Source organism: Bradysia coprophila, unplaced genomic scaffold (genome assembly GCF_014529535.1).
Source record: "Bradysia coprophila strain Holo2 unplaced genomic scaffold, BU_Bcop_v1 contig_65, whole genome shotgun sequence".
Taxonomy (NCBI): Eukaryota; Metazoa; Arthropoda; class Insecta; order Diptera; family Sciaridae; genus Bradysia; species Bradysia coprophila.
In genome coordinates, this window is record NW_023503889.1 from 1 (window position 1) to 15,813 (window position 15,813).

General features: G+C 36.9%; 2 long non-coding RNA genes and 1 pseudogene across 2 annotated transcripts; all 3 read right to left on the reverse strand.

Annotated features, from left to right (window-relative positions):
• Positions 1-2,686: 2,686 nt before the first annotated feature.
• Positions 2,687-3,706, reverse strand: LOC119083439. Its single transcript, XR_005088861.1, has 3 exons — positions 3,533-3,706; positions 3,383-3,475; positions 2,687-2,903 (listed from the first exon to the last, which is right to left on the reverse strand). It is a non-coding gene; the product is annotated as an uncharacterized LOC119083439 (long non-coding RNA).
• A 2,648-nt stretch (positions 3,707-6,354) lies between these two features.
• LOC119083437 lies at positions 6,355-7,490 on the reverse strand. The gene is made up of 3 exons (XR_005088860.1): positions 7,391-7,490; positions 7,154-7,338; positions 6,355-6,474 (listed from the first exon to the last, which is right to left on the reverse strand). It is a non-coding gene; the product is annotated as an uncharacterized LOC119083437 (long non-coding RNA).
• Positions 7,491-14,479: 6,989 nt separating this feature from the next.
• On the reverse strand, positions 14,480-15,793 carry LOC119083438 (annotated as a pseudogene).
• Between the last annotated feature and the right edge of the window lie 20 nt (positions 15,794-15,813).

The window sequence follows — 15,813 nt, forward strand, 5'->3', positions numbered from 1 at the left end:
TTGGAAGAAAATTTGATTTGATTTAGTTGTAGAATATCCAATGGAAGGGTTGGATTAAACAAGGCAAAGCCATTATGCCTCGTAAAATTCGTATGTAAAAGAGTAATAACGTGGAACAAGTTGGATTATAAACGTTGAATAGGTAACTTCCTCTTTTTGACGAACTGTACAATTTGGAAGCTTAGTGAATGAAAACTTCCGTTTCGAAAATGTCTCTAATCGTAATAAATTCACGAAAGCTACACATGTCAAACAGATGTCGGTTTCTCAGAAGCTTTTACACAATGTAAACGCACCAGCTTCCTGATTATTTACATACAAAGTCGTTTGTTTACATGTTTTACTTACGAATACGAACGAATTTTACAAACCATATTGGTTTACCCCTAATGTGATACAATTACTTACAGGTGTAGATATAAAGTTCACGAACACCGCGCTTCATTTCGTCGTCGTCAGGAGCTACAGATCGTCTGCATCGTGACAAACAGGTGGATGAAGACAGTACAATTGTAGAAATAAGGAATATGGTGTTAATGACGAAATGTGAGAGGCACACCCACACAATGTATGACAAGTAGCAATTTGGATTCCCCTATATTGTGATCGAATGACGCTTATGAACGAACATTTTTATATGTTACTCGGTTTACAAACTTATACCTTCGTTGATTCCAATGAGTAATGTTGTACTGAAAGCCCAACCAAACACTGCCTCGGAAAGGAAAACAGTCTTTACGAATGTGTGATATGCAAAATCCCACTGTTTATCATCGATATTTATTACTTGTTGTCCGAATTACCCAAAAACAAAGAAATAAGTGCAAAAAACAATATGTATAACACCAATAGCAATCGCTCCACCCTCCAGCTTCGTGTACTTTTCCCGGCAACACATTATTGCGTCTACTTTTTGTAAATTGAAATGAAACAGCGGGCCCAGCAGAGCGGAGTGAAAATTTTTCTCTTCACTCTATTTACAATGACATAGAGCATTATGACGGGTAAGTGTTTTTAAAGGGGAATTTTTATGTGAGCACCGAATTAGCGGGAATTTCTCCTTCATTTGACACTTCCCGTAAGTTTGAACAAAAGACGATTTCCCCGTCGAATCTATGACGAACATCTAGCATGAAGTGCAAGAAGTATGTTGACACTGAATATAGTGGTGTGAGCAGCAGTGTGAATATAGTGAGTGGTGTGAGTAGCAAGAGCGGCTGCGCAATAATTTTCAAAAATGAAAAGTTCAACTGAAATGGAATTTTTATTTTGCGTTTCGTGAATGAAAATTACCAATTCATTTCATAGAACGTTAAATATGAACTTAAAATAGGCCCACGGCTAGATGCTTTGACTGGATCTTTTTTTTAAATAGATTATATGTGAATGTGAAGGGACCGCAAACATTGAGTGGTATCAAAGTTCACCGGTAAGGAAGATTCTATCCCGGAATTTTGTAGCTGACATCAAAGACTATCCCATTGAGACTCCACTCGACCAAATCCACTGGTCACAGAAAGAAATGGAGTTGATTTTTCCGCAATGCATTTCAAAACCCATCAAGGGTCAATTTGCTATTTTCAAAAAATTCATGACAACCAATGAGTTTTTCGAGTGATCTATTCCTTAAGTCACTATCAATACGTGCCACGCGGTAACAATTTTTATTTTCCTCAGTGTGTCTCGCACTTTATGGGTGTACATGAATCGCTCACGGTGTGTTACAACGGAGTGGAAAATGGGACTACTTTCAAGATGCCACTGACATCTTTTTTATTTCCACACCAAACTCAATTAAAATAAACAACAAAAATACTAAGTATCTCTTGTCGCTCAGTAGATCCAATATTAAAAGGCTCACAAGCGTTCTAACAGGTCATAACACCTTGAAAAAACATCTTCACACATAGGTATATCAACTGACCCATATTGCGACATGTGCGGTGATATTGAAACTACAGAACACTTCCTTTGCCATTGTCCAGCGTATATCAAGTCAAGAGCAACACATTCTAGGCTCCTATACAATCAATTACAGCTCAATAGGGAGTATTGCTCCAGCAGACATCCTTAAATTCATAAATAAAACCAAAAGAATTTAAGTAACTGTGGGGGAAGCACAACAGGCCCATCTGAGGCTTAGGTGCAGTTATATTCCACCCACTTATTCTATCTAACTATCTATCTCCACACTATATTTAACCTTTACTTTTTATGCTTGGCTATATCCAATGTTGTTTGTGAGGCAATGACAGAAGTTGCGATCAGGACGATCTATGAAGTAATCTTAAATTCGAGACCAATTTATTTTAACTGTTTCCGTTTTTCCTAGTTAATCTTACGTTTTCAAGCTCAATGTGTTTCTTTGCTATTCTTCTATCGGAGTAGATGCTGTCGAAGTAACAAACTACATCCATACATTTACAGTCACTTAGTGATCCACCCACACGCAAGTTGTTCTATCTATTTGTTGTCCAGTTTGCAAAATACGTCACCACATATACACTTGCATTCACTACCTGATCGATGTGGAATGCACTGGCCGGGCGAATGAGTCTGATATACTCAATTCCGAGTTGATACACGATTCGCCATCCGACGAAAGGATCTATAATTGCGGTAGAAATAGTAGCAAATATAAAACCAAATTTCGACCAAACCAGCGCGGAATGTAATACCTGTGTTGGTGGTACAGTTGTAGGTTTAATAAATGTTATGTCCGGATTCTTAATACATTTGCAGTCTTTTAGGAGGCCGTCTGGTTTACAACGTAGATCGGTCAATGATTTCATCCGGATAGCAAAACTTATCACTGCATCGTGGATGTTTAGTTTCAGGATCTGTGTAACATATGCCTGCCCACGTATCAGCGACTGTTATTGTTGGATTTTTACACCCTTCACCTAAATTTAAAGAAATCTTAAACTTTTTAGGGCTATACTCGTACACCCCTAGAATAGGGAACCATGTTACTGGGAGACAGTGTTCGTGCCCAGAACATTTTGAAATAGCAGCATACTGGTAAGCAGTTTATGCTTCGTGCACAAGCAAAAATGAAGTCAGAATTTTATCTTAGAGATTAATACACACTATACGACTACACTAATATTGAATTCAATGGTCGGCACACACACATTCCACAAGGGTAAGGATGCTGGATAAACCTTTAAAATTGAATCCTCTCGATGTTTGAATGTAGAAACTTTCACCGAGAATCACTATGACAATGACTTCTGTCGAATTGAGTCACTTTTATGTGGACGATTCCTTTCCAGTGTTCAACGAAATGTTTTACTGCGATCAATACATTTTCGATCTTTTCGACGTTTCACAAGAGACCACCGACCCTGTGTCTTAAATTAAATCTTTATAACGCTCTCACCAATACAATCCTCAGCCCTGCGAGGAAAACGTCCAGCCATATGTTTGCCTGCTCTATCCAACTGATTTGTGCCTACATGCGTGGCAATTGAACCTATAACAGGAAATATTTTATTTTGGGAACTCGTAACGACATACACAAGTAGCGAACCTGCAACAAGCAGCGTCAACACAAATAACTTCATTTTATAAAATACGGCTGTCTAATCAAAGAAGCAAAGAAAATTGTAATCGATTTCGTATGCTCAATATTCGAATTCAACAACAAGTGGCAGTTCCTTTTCGTTCGTCTGCATGAACTGCGAATAAAGTCTTTTATGGTTGTTGGTATACTCATCGACGTTATATAAACTGGTTTCGCTCATTAGTTTATACCATAGACCATTAAAATTGTTTGCGATGCTCTTAGATCATAGACACATTTGTATGCGTAAAATGCCAAAACAAGGATGATATCACGATAACCAAACATTTTTCACTATGGTTTACCACAGAACAGGTTTGTGAATCTTCGCAGTTGATTGCAAAGGCGCAGGCGGTACACATTATAATTCATGTTCGTTTATTATGGCAATCCTTTCCAAAAATCTAGAGATGAGCTCTTTCACAAGTGAAGAAAAAATGTGACGAAAATTTGTAGATTGTAATTGGGACGATTGAATTATGCATAAATATGGGTGGATACAGTCAGTGTTCATTAATTACGTTCTTAAACGTTTAAGATAATTCACGTGTAGACCAAAAGCTAGATGAAGGACGCGGTCGAGTCTCATCTGAAAGTACTAAGAGTGGCCGATTGAAGAATAGGTCTGATTGAAGAAGTATGCTGGAGGAGGCCAAAACCAATAGTAGGTTGTAGTGCCCACCTAAGTTAGTAAGTAGGTGATTGTGTTGCTTGTAACAAAAATACCACTGTTATGTGTCTGAATCTAACTCGACAGCCGTGGTAGAGGTGCCCGGTTAATGTACCTTACCAATCATACAAATGTAAAAAATCGAACGAACAGATTCATGAGATTCAATTTAATAATTCAATTTGTTACTGTGTGCACACGTAAAAAATCCCACTTTTATGTCTAGGCTGTTCTTCTTGATTTCTCCGATTTCTCCCATTTGCCATTTGAAATGGCATGCGAGAGAATCAGACAAATGAAGGACATAACAGTAGTAACAACTTAGATACGATAGTGGCATTTTTACGTATTTATATTCAAGATTACAAACCAGAGAAAAATCTCAAAACTCCCTCATTATCGGCCATGAAAATAACTATTTTTTATACCAACATCGAAAGTTAATACTTTTCGTCCCGCATATGAGTGGCAAAAGTAAAAAATGCATCCCAAGGGAGAAAGTACTTAACGAAGAGCGAAACGCAACAGTGAACGAACAGCGACTGAAATGAGACGAGTTGTCAACAAAATCCGCTCACATAATAGTTTGATCAAAATAGTAAAACACTGTGCGCCAGTGTTATTATTGAAATTAGCATACGAAGTAGATACTTTTTATTGCTGAATGATTTGTTAATTCCCTTGACTGAAAGTCAGGTCTTACAGCAGAAAATACCGAAATATGTGGGTAACAAAAAGTTCACTGTGATTGGAAAATGTATGAAATGGCATGAAAAACGTTAAATGTGGGTAACAAAAAATCGTTGAGGGCACGATAACTTGAGTAATTTTTAACCAATTTGGATGATTCTTTTTTTTAATACGTGGAATTAAAATCCCGAGGCTAAGTTCGAAGATGGGCTATGTGGGACGAAGGATCTGGAAGCTATCCAGGAAAAACAGGATTTTACACTGTTGATTATAGCCTCAATCGAAAAAGATTACTTTGATGAAATTTGATTTGGTTGCGTAGTGTGTGTAAATCGTATGTTCTCGATAGAGTTTATTAAATAAGTGGAAAGAACAATTCCATCAGTCTATGTCCAGCTTTGAACTGGTAAACATCTACTGCTAGCCAATTATCAAATTTGACAGTCAACTATCAAGTTGATAGTCAACTATTCAAATTTGATAGTCAACTATCAAGTTGCTTATCAAATTTGATAGTTGACTATCAAGTTGTTTGTCATTTATCAAGTCGGTAGTTTTTTACTCCCTTTACAACCACATCTTACGCCAGCAAAATGCCTGTTATTAGCACACTTTGATTAAAAAGTTGTAAGAAATTTTAATAAAAAAGTTAAATTTTTGCAGGCAATATAAGATGAATTATCTCAACTAATTTTTTGAAGATTTTTTTTTAAATACATAGAATTAAATGAATCCAAAGAGAATATTGTAAAAAATTTACGAGTGTGAAGTTTGCGGCCAGAGCGGAAGCGAGGGCCGTAATTCATACTAGTCATGACATTTTATTCACGATTGAAGATTTTTTGAATGGGAAATCGAGGGATTTTTTTTTCTCGGTTCTACCAATAAATTTCCCCTTTTACAAATATTTTTAATCCCTTTACCATTATAGAGTGGTACCAATTTACAGAAAATTCCATAAAGAAAATTGAGAGCTTAAAAAGCTGTCAAAATAATTCCACCTTATCCTCGATGGTTTCCAAGAAAAAAAATTTGTCAAATTTTACTGTCATTTGCGTGGAGTCATTAATATAGTAAATATATTATGTATTAAATGTGACAAGTTTTCATGAATACGTCAAAAATACATTCAGAAAAGTGTCAGTCAAGGGACCTGACCCGCCCAAAAGGCGGGACCTAGTTATTTGTTATTTTTTGTGTGTGTTATTGTTGTGATGGCTAAATTATTACATTTTTCATATTTTTCATATACCCCCGCATTTTCTGGATAAATGCCTTCTTAATTCAACATTTTGTTCCGATGTTTGCGATACGTATCAACTTTCGATGTTGGTAACCAAAAAATGGTATGAGCGCGGGCTTCAACTCTCGCACACGGTTGAATTTTTTTACTTTTCGCCCCTTGTCATTCAATGTTAGTATTTTCAGTTCTGCAACGTATAACGTACATCAATGTCATTTTTTAGCAAGTTTTTCCGCTCTTTCAAAATTCGAAATTGCTTGTAAATGATGATAAACGAAATTATTCCAAAGAGATAGTAGGCCACAGCTTCATATGGAAGAAAATTTGATTTGATTGATTTGGAGAACATTCAATGGAAGTGTTGGATTGAACAAGGATAAACCATTATGCCTCATAAAGATCGTATGTAAAGTGAGTCAGCTTAATAACGTTGAATAGGTAATTGACGCCGCAAGTGCGGTCGAAATTCAAAATGGAAAGTGCGTAATACTTTCTAACGCAGCGTCATTTTCATACAAGGAAGCGTTGAAAGTTACTTTTCGGTTCACTTTTTCATTAAATCGTTCACTTGAAATTCAAATTGTAGGCACACTTACGGCATGAATTTCCTCTTTATCACGGACTGTACAATGTCGTAAGTAAGTAAGTACAATTTCGAAGTTTAATGAATGAAAACGTTTGTTTAGCGGTTCATTTTCGAAACGTCAAATAAGGGACCTAATACACTGCATGAAAATGAACTCAAATGAACACTGACATAAAAATGGACAATTTTATTCGTAAAAAATGTAGGGCTACTAGATTATTCAGGTCCTAGTCAAACCAGCGCTCCTGCCTGGTTATCTTTACTCTGTCGTGCTAATACGTACAGTTTGACTATTTACATACAAAGTCGTTTGTTTACATGTTTTACTTATACAAACGAGAATACGTACGAACTTTACAAACCATAATGGTTTACCCCTAATGTGATACAATTACTTACAGGTGTAGACATAAAGTTTACGAGCATCGCTGTTATCGTAATTAACAAGTGTATATCGTCGACATCGTGAACAGGCGGATGAAGACATTATCAGCCACAATTGTAGTAATAAGTAATATGGTGTTAAGGAAGAAATGTGAAAAGCACACCCACACCATGTACGACAACAAGCAATTCGGATTCCTCTATATTGTGATCGAATGAGACTTATGAACCAACATTTATTCTGTCTGATACCTTCTTGATTCCAATGAATAATGTTGCACTGAAAGCCCAACCACACACTGCCACGGAAAGGAATACAGTCATTGCGAATGTGCGATATGCAAAACTTCCACTCATAATGGCTATAATCGAGAATTATTTCATGTCTTACGAAACCAAAAACGAAGAAATAAATGCAAACAAAAATGTGTATAACACCAATAGCAATCGATCCACCCTCCAGCTTCGTGTACTGTTCCCGGCAACACATTGTCGCGTCTATTTGTTGTAAATTAAAATGAAACAGCGGCCCAGCATTAAATTGCAGAGCGGAGTGAAAATTTTGCACTCCACCCAACAATGACATGACAAGCCTGAAGTATGTTGACACTGAATAAAGTGGTGTGAGTCGAGTAGCAAGAGCGACTGCGCAATAATTTCAAACATGAAAACGTCATTGCGCTTAGCTCAACTGAAATGAAATTTTTGTTTTCCGTTTTATGTATGAAAATTACCAATTTTCATTTCATAGAGTGTTAAAATATGAATTTAAAGTATAGGTCCAACAGCTGAGTGGCTCAGATTCCTTGACTGGACATTTTTTGATAGATTTTTGAATTGAAGAAATTTATAATTAATCGTGAATGGACGGCAAACATTGAGTAGTATCAAAGTTTCACGCTTTAAGGTTTTTTTCATCCACTAAAAGCACTGAAGCAATAGAATCTTTTCTCTAATTATTAAAAAAAAACTTCACTCTCGTAAATGCTTACTGTAATCAAGGAAAGAGAAAAACGCTCTTTGGTAGTACTTTCTCCGACTCTCGATTGATATACAGAATATTGTTCCTTAAGCTTTTAACGATTTCGATTCCAGAATATGCTTCCAGCTCGTGCTGAACAAGGAAAAATTTATTCATAAAATACTCCCATCTCACTATACTCCAATATTATCCAGGTATGAACTACAAACTCAACCTCAATAAAAATTACTCTGGTTTGGTGGACATTTTCTGTATTTAACGTTTTCACCAATCGTAGAGCTTGTTGTTAAAGACCATTACAAATGAGACCTTAAGGCAATAACAACAGTTTTTAGCCCCGTACGAAGTACGAAGGGGCTTATAGGATTACGATGCCGTGTGTAATTGATGGAATTCGAAGCAGACGGTAAGGGCAAAGTGTTTGCCTATGTTCATAGATGACGAATCCGCAATAAAAAATTTGGGCCGTCTGTCTGTCACGTCGATATCTTGAGTAAAATCAAATCCGAATTTCAAAAATTTTTTTTCCCCTGAATTAGTGAGGCTAAGTTCGAAGATGGGCATATTCGGGTCGGCCCTTCGTGAGTTTAGGCCACCTAAGTGATTTAAGTCTTTTGGTGATATTTATGGCAAACTAAACGATGGAAATGACACGGCAAATGATAGGTATTGTCAATACCAATCCAGGAAGAAAAAGTTTTTTTAAATCGGGTGAGTGGACCGTGAGTTAGGGCCTTAGAAGTGAAATGCTACTAGTGTATTTTACATAGAACTCAAGTAAATTTAATCCGTTTTTCGTAATTTTTGTTTCATTTGGAAGGTAATCGAACGCCGAATAGAAAGTTGTTTGAAAAAAATTAAATTTGGTCCTTGGACTAAGGCCACTACTAGGGCCCTATGTGTATTTTACATTGAACTCGAGTAAATTTCATTCGTTTTTCGTAATTTTTTGTGTCATTTGGAAGGGTAATCAAAGGCCGAATTAGAATGTTGTTGAAAAAAAATTAAATTTGGGTCCTCGGACTAAGGCCGCTACTAGGGCCCTATGCGTATTTACATACAACTCGAGTAAATTTCATCCTTTTTCGTAATTTTTGTTTCATTTGAAAGACAATCGATACACCGAATAGATGTTGTTGAAAAAAAAAAAAAAAATTTGGGTCCTTGGACTAAGGCCGCTACTAGGGCCCTATGTGTATTTTACATAGAACTCGAGTAAATTTCATTCGTTTTTCGAAATTTTTGTTTCATTTGGAAGGTAATCAAAGGCCGAATAGAATGTAGTTGAAAAAAAAAATTAAATTTGGATCCTCGGACTAAGGCCGCTACTAGGGCCCTATGTGTATTTTACATATAACTCGAGCAAATTTCATCGTTTTTCGTATTTTTTGTTTCATTTGAAAGACAATCGAACACCGAATAGAATGTTGTTGAAAAAAAAATTAAATTTGGGTCCTTGGACTAAGGCCGCTACTAGGGCCCTATGTGTATTTTACATAGAACTCGAGTAAATTTCATTCGTTTTTCGAAATTTTGTTTCATTTGGAAGGTAATCAAAGGCCGAATAGAATGTAGTTGAAAAAAAAAATTAAATTTGGATCCTCGGACTAAGGCCGCTACTAGGGCCCTATGTGTATTTTACATATAACTCGAGCAAATTTTCAACTGTTTTTCGTATTTTTTGTTTCATTTGGAAGGTAATCAAAGGCCGAATAGAATGTAGTTGAAAAAAAAAAAAATTGGATCCTCGGACTGAGGCCGATACTAGGCTCTATGTGTATTTATACTCAATAAATTAAAATTTTAGGCTATTTGAAATTTTTGTTTATTTGAAACGAACGACGTACGGGGCTTCGTAATTTCTAAGATGTACACATTACATAATAATTTTACTTTTCAGTTGTAGTCTTTAGTTTTAAGTTAAGTCAAGTATTAGAAAAGGTTTTTGTCTAGTTTTCCTTTCGCCCTCTCGCTCGTCAGTCGCCATTTATATAAATAACTAACACATTAACGCTGAATTAAGTTGAAAAGCCGTCCTTAGGCTAAACACTTACTGCAAGTGAAATATTATTATTATATTCGTAATTTGATATTTTTTGAATTAATAAAGTTCGTTAATAATTTTTACTTTAAACTACATTAACCGGCGCATAGGACTTACGGTCAAATAGGGTGACAGACGCACTAGGGTCACGTACGCAATAGATATACGGGTTTGTACGGGGCTCAGTCGCAAACGCTCCGACTGTTCTGATGGCTCGTTTAATAGTGCAACTCGGTGATACCACTGCCTTTTTATGGTATCTGAAATCTAGATACGATAGTGTGTGGTGCGTTGTGTGAAATTGTATTTTTTTGTCAATTTGACTCGCAAAGATCCTTAGATTTCAAAAAGAATTTGATCCGAATGCCTGCTGAAGTCGCCGTCGTTTCAGGTTAAACTCAAATCATTCACAAAAAGTTGAGTGCACAACACGAACACCTAAAAGTTCGTCAGGACGTTCGATAGATGGCGTTTTGAAATAAAACCAGAAATCTTACCAGCCTTTGAACAAAAGACAATTTTCTTCTAGTTGAACGGGTTATTCTTGCTAGACAGGTAGACGAGTAGACAGGTGGTGGACTTTCGATGTCTACTACACAGGCTTATGTCATATTGGAGATGTGAATGGTTTTCTGGAGCAGCCAGCACCCTTCCAATTTTAGTGTAGCCTGGAATTTTGTTCAACGAGATATGCGGTATATACTTACAGGTAGTTGAATTCGAAAAAGGAATGATGCAGTTAGAGTAGCTCTGGATGTGTGAATTTTTCAGGTTGGTGAACTCGATCCGTCCTATAGGCAGGTCTTATTTTTAAGAATTTTAATTCCGAAAATTCGTAATTTATTCGGAATTTGTCGGAGCTTTCTCAAAAGGTTTTCATTCATTATTGGAATGCTCCTTAATTCAACCACGGGCTTCTCCACGCAAATTTCAATTTGAAAACAGAAAAGTAAAGAATTTCCATTCATTTTTTTCTTTTATTCTTTTTTATACAAAATATTTGCCAAAACTTTTATTATAAAAGCTGCAAAAACAAATTACATTTCTTTGTACAAACTTGAATTAACTTTCTCATTTAAAAAAAAAATAATTAAAATTCTAATTCGTCTGGTATAAGAGCAAAATTAAACAAAACAAAAAAATTATTTTCTTCTTTCTGTTTTTCATTAAAATTATATTTTCATCTAAAATGAGTTTTTGTTGATCACATGCAAAATATTTTATTAATGACCTTGACGAATGTTATCTAAAATAAATAAAAAATTTCTTTAGTTTATGGCTACAAGAAAAAATAGTTTGTTTAATACCAAAAAATGAAAAATTTCGAATTTGCATTTTATTACTGGGTTTGGGGGCGGCGAACATAAATTGCTAAAATTTCTGTACATTTTTATTGACAACTAAAAGTCTAATTTTTTGATGATTTCCTCCTTTTTACACTGCAATTCGAAAAATAATTAATAAAATCCTAAATACTAGAATGGCGTATTGTAAACGCTAATAACAGTCTTTTACATTTTCTTCTCGTTTCTTTTCTAAAAACAAAATCTTCTTCGCTTAAACTTATAAATTACAAGCAACGTTGGAACACAAAATACTATGATGATCGCTGTTGATGCTTTTGATTGGTTTTCCGGTTCAATTTTAATATTGACAGTAAATTCACAATATCTTTCGAGCACCCGACAGTCGGTTTTACTGTATAAATTCGGTAAATCTTCGAAAGTCTACAAACTTGCAGAACTTGACTAATGGCTGAAGGGGACGTACATCCGTTCGTAAATTTTAAGATGTTAAAGTGAAGAGAGTTAAAAATGAAGTTCAACACGACACAGTTCAAACATTACCTACCGCTTTGTAAATTTCATTGCAGTAATAATAGGTTACATTGGATGCTGCGAAAGTAATTCATTACCTGAGGTTACAACTTTGTGATAAAAGCAAACTTACGAACGTGTTCTTGAGCAACAAGATTCGAAAACTGTTTTTTCAACAAGCGTTCTTGCATCACCTTCGGCTTCGATAGCCAGGGCCGGATTAGCATTTACAGCGCCCTGGGCAACGAGCCTTGCAGCGCCGCATGAAACATTTATTAAAGAAATTGTTTCCTACATTGTCAACCAAATCAAATAAAATGTTTTCAACATTTCCTCAAGAATATTATTTTCTAAGTGTAATGTGTAGTTAGAAACGGCGAGCGAGGCGAGGGTGGCAAGCTTATGATAACATTATAACCATATATTGAATGAGAGATATATGATATAACCAGAGTTTTCGTGATTAATTCGCAAAACTTTCCCACAAACAAAAATCAAGTAAAGTTATAAAAGGTTTCGCTCGTATTTTTCGGGATTTTAAGTTTGAAGTTTGTAGAATGAATCCGAAACAATTTTTTCTTGAAATTCTTCTTGAAGAACAAATCAAATCAAACAAATTTATTTAGCAAATAGCTATTTTCAAATACAAAGTTCCATAATCACAGACATTGAAAAATGAACACTACAATTCAAATTTACATCACAATTCTATAGTTTCATTCAGGTGTTCTTTCAATTTACACTCGAATGTCCTCTCATTATTCTCACTTTTCACTTCCCTTGGAAGATCGTTAGAACATGAACGCGTTGTGAGGAAAAAACCAAGAAAAAAACGTGAATTTTTTGACACAATATTTGTGATACTGTTACAGTTTCATTATATTGCAAGATTTACTCTACTTGGTAAGGCAACGCACTGCTCCTAGCATGAACACTACTTTGACAAACGTCGAATTTGGAGGCTTTTGTGATGGAGAGATACCGGCTTAAGACTGATTGTATTGTGTGTTTGAACTCACACAACTAAAACAAGTCACCTATCTTCACGAAAGAAACGCAGTGCCTACTGTGACTTCATCAGCCTCCAAATATTTCTTATGTTCATGCTAGGAGCACTGCGTTGGGTAAGGTCATGATTCGGAAAAAACGACTTGCGTTGAAGCAATTTCAAGGATCTAGGACTCGGGATCCCAAAAGTATTGAAGTTTAGGGCACTCTAGAATGATCCTTTGTCTTCACTCTGAAAGTGTTAGATCTTGAAATTTAGGTAATTGGCCTTGGATTTCGACAAAAAAAATCGCGAATATATGCCATGAACAATTTTCAATGGGCGGAAACGGATTTGTTCTGCAGCTTTTCCAGCTGCTTTATTTGTTCCAAACTCCCGTTGTCCGGCGATCATGAGCAGGTTTCAGCTCATGAGGAATTTACAAATTTTTCGAAAATTCCTCATGAGCTAAAAGCTTTATCCATCATCCGACTATCACCGGCGGCTGACGAAAATGAAGGCAATGGAATGGTTATTGAAAATTATTTATAGTGTCTTCAGCCTCAAAGTTCAACTTTTCTAAAGCAGGACCATCATAAAAACGCTTTAAATAACCAAATACGAACAGCCTTGGGTTAGTCGATGTGCGTGTATTATTTCAAAAATATCAAGTTAGATGTATATATGCATTTCTTGTAGCTCACATTTACCCCAAGAATGTAAGGTACAGACGCAAGCGAAGCGAGCGCGAATTTTTTTTAATCGACGTTGATTTGTGCATGACTTATGTTGAACGTGAAATGATTACATTGTCGAGAAAATTTAATTTCTAAGCGCCCCTATTTTCCAGCGCCCTGGGCCGGGCCCACTTTGCCCATGGGTTAATCCGGCTCTGTCGATAGCTCTGTAAATGTCTGTTCGACAAGTGTAGAGTCTCAACGTCGGCTCGGATATAAAACTAAACCTGTCGAAAAACAGTTGTCGAAACAAGTTGCTCAAAGACACACGAGTGTGTTTCCGATTATCTTCAAATTGTTTCCGAAGTAATAAAGTACTTAGCTGCATAAAATGGATTCTGGTTCACTACCTGGTTGCTATGTAATGCGTAACTTTCGCATGGGGCAGGTAGTAAATAAGTTTTGGAATCTGCTTTTGAAACCTAAAACCAATTTTGCTTTCCCTAGGTGTGTATTAAGCCACTTTCGACTGTAGGGAAAAACAAAAGCTCAAAACAAATAATTGTGTTGAAAGGACAGCGTAAAAATTTCCAAACTGCGAGTGCATCATTTTCATGGCTAAACAATTGTTGATGTAACAAGTTGCTGCTGCAGACACACGATACACCTACATACATAATTTATCGTGACTGAGTTTTTTCTTCTTCCAAAAAATTACAAAATTAAAAATCAAGCGAAACCGAAAACGGAAATCACAAGCCATTTGAACAATCTTAATAAGAGAGACCAACAATGTCATCTCGTCCCACCCATACGCCTATTAAATACGGGACTATCACACTTAAACGTAAAATCTAATTTCTCACTCTCATTTCCGGATCGTGAACCTTTTTCCGTTGCGTCGGCATCGGATGCTGTCGTGGAAGTGACACCATATGTAAACTAGCAGGAACATTTCCGGCGATCACGTGCGGTGATATCGATGGTGACCGTGTGGCCAACGGTGAAAGTGACGGTGAGAAGCTCGGAGACATTGCGGCCGATGTACAAAAGCTACCGGGTGTGTCATGATTGATCGGCGATCTTGGCAAATGGTAATTTACATTGGACGAATGATGGCCGAGATTATTTCTGGCTGATAGAACTGGCACTGAACGAGGCGCAACATTCGTTAATAATGGTGGCGGTATGTGTTTGGCTGGATGTAATGAAATTTTACTTTTGGCACTTGATGCTCCACTACTGTGCACCGACAGTGTATCGTCTTTCAGTCGAGCAATTTCCGAAAAAAACGTGAGCTAACGGTTGATATTGCGGACCCCAGTCCAGCAAATAATCCCAGTTGTAGCTACCCGTGAGTTCCTCTTCACTATGTACAATGGAACTTAACGAACCATTCATTGACGGTCCTGGATTGACAGACGATGATGAGACAACTGGATGGTCGCCGAAGCCTCCCATTGCCATCACATGATCGACACCCGTTCCAATACTGCCAGCAGTTGTTCCGCCTTCATCCGTGCTACTAGCTCTGTCACTACCGCCGCCAGTGACATCATTCAATTTGGCATAAATTAGATTTGTTATATCGTTCTCGTTTGGTTCCTCGTCAAACATATGCAACGAATGCATTGGCATTGCGTGATGCGACATCGAATCTTTGTTACTTCGTGACGATGTTGACGCCTGCTCCCGTATTATCAATTATTCCCAGGCGCGCAAGATATTCTTGTGTATTTTGCACCGACACATCGACAAACGTCCGTCTTCATGATGCAAAGGATTGTCCCGCTGCAAGTTACCCTCGTTGATCATTCGAATTTCTTCATCTTCTCCGTCATCTCCATCTTCGCCGATCCGCGACCACTAGATCCAGATTGTTCTGAACCGGAAAGTTCAGATGTGGTCGCAGCACCTTGTGAACATTGTTGCCATGTGGACCGTACGGCGGAATTTCGTCATATTTAGGTGGGGCAAATTGTCCTGCATTTCCTACACCACTAGCGGTACCGCGAATCGGAATAGTGTCAAAGGCACTCTGATCCACGTAGCTGTTAGAATTGCCCACAGTTTCTGTACTCAATCGTGGCTTGGAATTGCTTGTGACGCCGATTCTTGAAGTGAAGGAAGAGGAAGACAGCGGCGAAAGACAGCACACTAAAATCAG